At 40.4% G+C, this 3619-nt stretch overlaps 1 pseudogene across 1 annotated transcript; it reads right to left on the bottom strand.

Annotated features, from left to right (window-relative positions):
• Positions 1 to 522: 522 nt before the first annotated feature.
• On the bottom strand, positions 523 to 3267 carry LOC149572021 (subtilisin-like protease SBT1.3 pseudogene; annotated as a pseudogene). Its single transcript, XR_016359896.1, has one exon. The product of XR_016359896.1 is annotated as a subtilisin-like protease SBT1.3 pseudogene (transcript).
• Between the last annotated feature and the right edge of the window lie 352 nt (positions 3268 to 3619).

Here is a 3619-nt window from a genome sequence, read left to right as displayed (position 1 = left end):
TTACTAATTTAAGAGAGAGGATGTAATGGCTTCTTTCCCATGCCTTTTTCTTTGGATATTTCTCCTTATTGATGGAGTTGGTACTTCCTTGGCCATTATATTTCAAAATTTTTACATAGATAGAGATTGTAAACACACATAGCCTCCCTATGTACCACAATAATTTGGATGTCTTGTTGGGTTTCCACGAGGAGATTTAAAGGATTGATATTGGGGCGTATGGAATAAACTAATGTCTTAAAAAATAAAAGTAATTTTTACCCACTATTATTTGTCAATTGACTATGTATACTTGAGATATTTACAAATTTATTATAATATGATAAAGATAAAGTATACTTTACAAATTTTGACAAGTGACATCTAAAAATGTTTAAAGTAGTAATATGTAATGACTGTACATTGTTGGACATCTTCTTAATTAAATAAATTCCATAATAACACAATTTTTTATTATATAAATAAATTAAGAACTATAATTATATGACAAAGACAGTTTAAGAAAATACTCATGTAAGTGCATTTAGATAAAATAGATAACCCTTTCATAAAATAAATATACATTATAATAGAACCAACTATTACCAAAATAACCACATCCATATTGCTGCCAAGCCAAGATCTATAAGTATACCATAGTCATAAGCCATATTAGGCACACATCCCATACAAATACTAGCACTAGTGCTAAATAAGATAGGTTGGTAAACATGGTGACATAGTTAACCACCCGTATTATTTAGTTTATGTACTTATGGGGAAGTAGGTTAAGTGTCTAGCCAAAGTGCAACAATCGGACTACGCACAACATGTGTTCCACCCTGAATACATTTCCATGATATCTCTCCGGCAAACGCTTGAGCATTGTCTTTTACCATACCCGCGTTCTCAAACTTCACACTAAATTTAAGCTTCTGGTTCTTCTTTGTGAATTCTAAAGTATCTGGCTGAACACTTACCTTCACTCCATATGGCTCCTCCACATGCACTTTGTAGGTTGAACGAGCGGCACCCACATTTGTTACTGTTCTCTTCCTCGCAACAACTTGCGGTATCTTGGTGGAGTTGAAGGGAATAGAGAAAGATGGGTAATTGAGATCACCTGTGTCTTCTAGATTGCTTGATTTGGGGCATTGGATTGTGTTGTTATCCATCAACAAAGCAATCTGTTTTTTGGTGTATTTAAGAGTACAAAGAAAGAGAATGTAATCACGAGGTGCCAGGTCATAGATGAGCCCTGGATCTATCGCAGCGGCTGGATTTACATGACCTGCACCCAATGCCAATGGGTCTGCAACTTTCAAAGTTGAGACATCTTTGATGGGGTTATTTTTATTGTCACGAACATAAGCAGACGTCATGAGAGATGATTTAATGGCGGCGGGACTCCAAGAAGGATGGATAGCGCGAATGAGTGCTGCAAGGCCACTTACGTGTGGACAAGCCATGGATGTCCCTGACATAAGTTCATATCCATTCTTTACTGCGGCCAATATGTCCACACCTGGAGCAATAACATCTGGTTTCATTATATCCAGAAATTGAAGACTTGGCCCCCTTGCAGAAAAAGAAGCCACCAGAGGAGCTGTTACTGCTTTACCTTTCAGCGTCAATCCTGAGGGATTCATGGTGGCCGTAGGATTGCTTGTCTGATTTATGTATGCTTTTATTTTCTTTCCAACGGCAAAACTCACGCTAATAAAGGGCAGACCGTAATCACCGATTATTTCTTGTGCCCCCCAAAGCATCTTGGTGGCGATGATCAGTGCAACTGGGCCAGTTTCGTTCCCAACCCTAACTACCTTGTTCAAAGTGTCCTTTATGTTATCAATGAGAGGATTATCATATCCATAGTCAGATAACACAATTTTACCATTCGCCATTCTAAGATCGCCAGGTTGAGATAAATATACCAGAGGCAACGGTTGAGTTGCTTGAGTAGCCGGAGAAAGAGACGATCCTGTGTAGACCTGATGATTGCCAAGTTTGAGAGCGCCGGGGAACTTTCTGTCAATACTACTGGCTCCAACTGTCATCACCCATGGTGCCGTGTTCTGTATGGAAGAGGGAATGGGTCCATAGTTGCCTGCTGCAGAAGAGAAAAACACCCCCTTGGCCATCGCTTTGAAGGCACCGATGGCTATGGAGTCGTTATAAAAAGGCAATTCCCTTCCGCCAATGGACATAGAAATAATATCCACGCTGTCTGCAACAGCCATTTCTATGGCAGCAAGAGTATCAGAGTCATCAATGTTGCCATTCCATACGATCTTGTAAATGGCCAATCTGGCATAAGGAGCCATCCCAATGGCTGTTCCATTGGCAAATCCATTGAAACTTGCTCCACCCACAGCAGAGCCTGCAACAGTCGAAGCACAGTGCGTTCCATGGCCTTCGTTGTCCCTTGCCGATTTTATCTCAGTTTTGTTGAGTTTACCATACTGTGCTTCGTAGCCTTTGAAGAAATAACGAGCTCCAATGATTTTCCTGTTGCAGTGAGAGGAATTGAATTTCTCCCCACTTTGACATATGCCCTTCCACTTTGGAGGCACAGGTCCGAGGCCTCTATCGTTGAAGCTCTTGCTCTCTGGCCATATTCCGGTGTCAATCACGCCCACAATCACATCTTTACCGTAGTTGGATTGAAGCCACAAATTATAATGCGAAGAGCCTCCCAGACCCAAAAACTGTGGGGAGTGGGTCGTATGCATTTGCTTCACAGACGATGGAATTACGGCCATGCAGCCATCCTTGCTCTCTAGAGCTGCAGCCTCAGCGCTGCTCAGCTTCGCTGCAAATCCAGACAGAACTGTATCATAAGTGTATAACAACAGTTCTTCATCTTCACCTTTTGAGCCTGAACTTGAAGTTGCCTCGTTGATGAGAGAGGCATACCAGTGCTCATGAAGTGAAAAATGCAGAGGCTTCATGGACCTACTCATGTGAACAATGTATGGTTTCCTAATTAACTCCTCAGACACAGCTGTGGTTATGGTAAATGCAAACAGAGTAACAAAGAGACCAAGGAAAAAGAGAGAGGAACTGGCCATTTCTGTCAACAAACATAGAGAAGCCTGCAGGCGACTAGTTGTGAGAAGATAGACGGGCACTCTACCAATATATAAGGATCATAGAGGAATGGAGAATAGGCATGTAATATTGGGAATAAGAATGGCTATTCCAATAACAGCTATTTTTTGGAATGGGTATAAGTTTATTTTAGAAGCAAAATGGGAATATGTATTCGTATTCTCTATTTCAAGTGATGAACCAAAGAAAAAATAAAATACTTATTCCAACTTTTCTATTCCTATTCCAACAATCAAACGAGCCATAATTGTGTCCTACCAATAGTTGAATACAGTGTAGGCAAAATGGCAATCATTTTAAGATGGAATACATATCGATAGATAATCCAAAACATGAACGGATAGGTCGTTTGAAAGCACGCCCTGATGGATATGGCATGGTGGTGTTAACTTTACATAGCAAATAGACAGATTGTCCTTTGATTCGTAGTGGTGGAATTTCCTGTACACCCCATTACTCAGCGCATATGTGATTGTGATATGATAGCAGCATGTTAGAATCAATGACCCTTAACCCTGAATCTTCAAAA

The sequence above is a fragment of the Cupressus sempervirens genome, chromosome 2 (assembly GCF_028749045.1).
Source record: "Cupressus sempervirens isolate cs-2001-9-10 chromosome 2, ASM2874904v1, whole genome shotgun sequence".
Lineage (NCBI taxonomy): Eukaryota > Viridiplantae > Streptophyta > Pinopsida > Cupressales > Cupressaceae > Cupressus > Cupressus sempervirens.
Note: the sequence above shows the minus strand (reverse complement) of the source record. Positions and strands in the feature narration are given on the sequence as shown.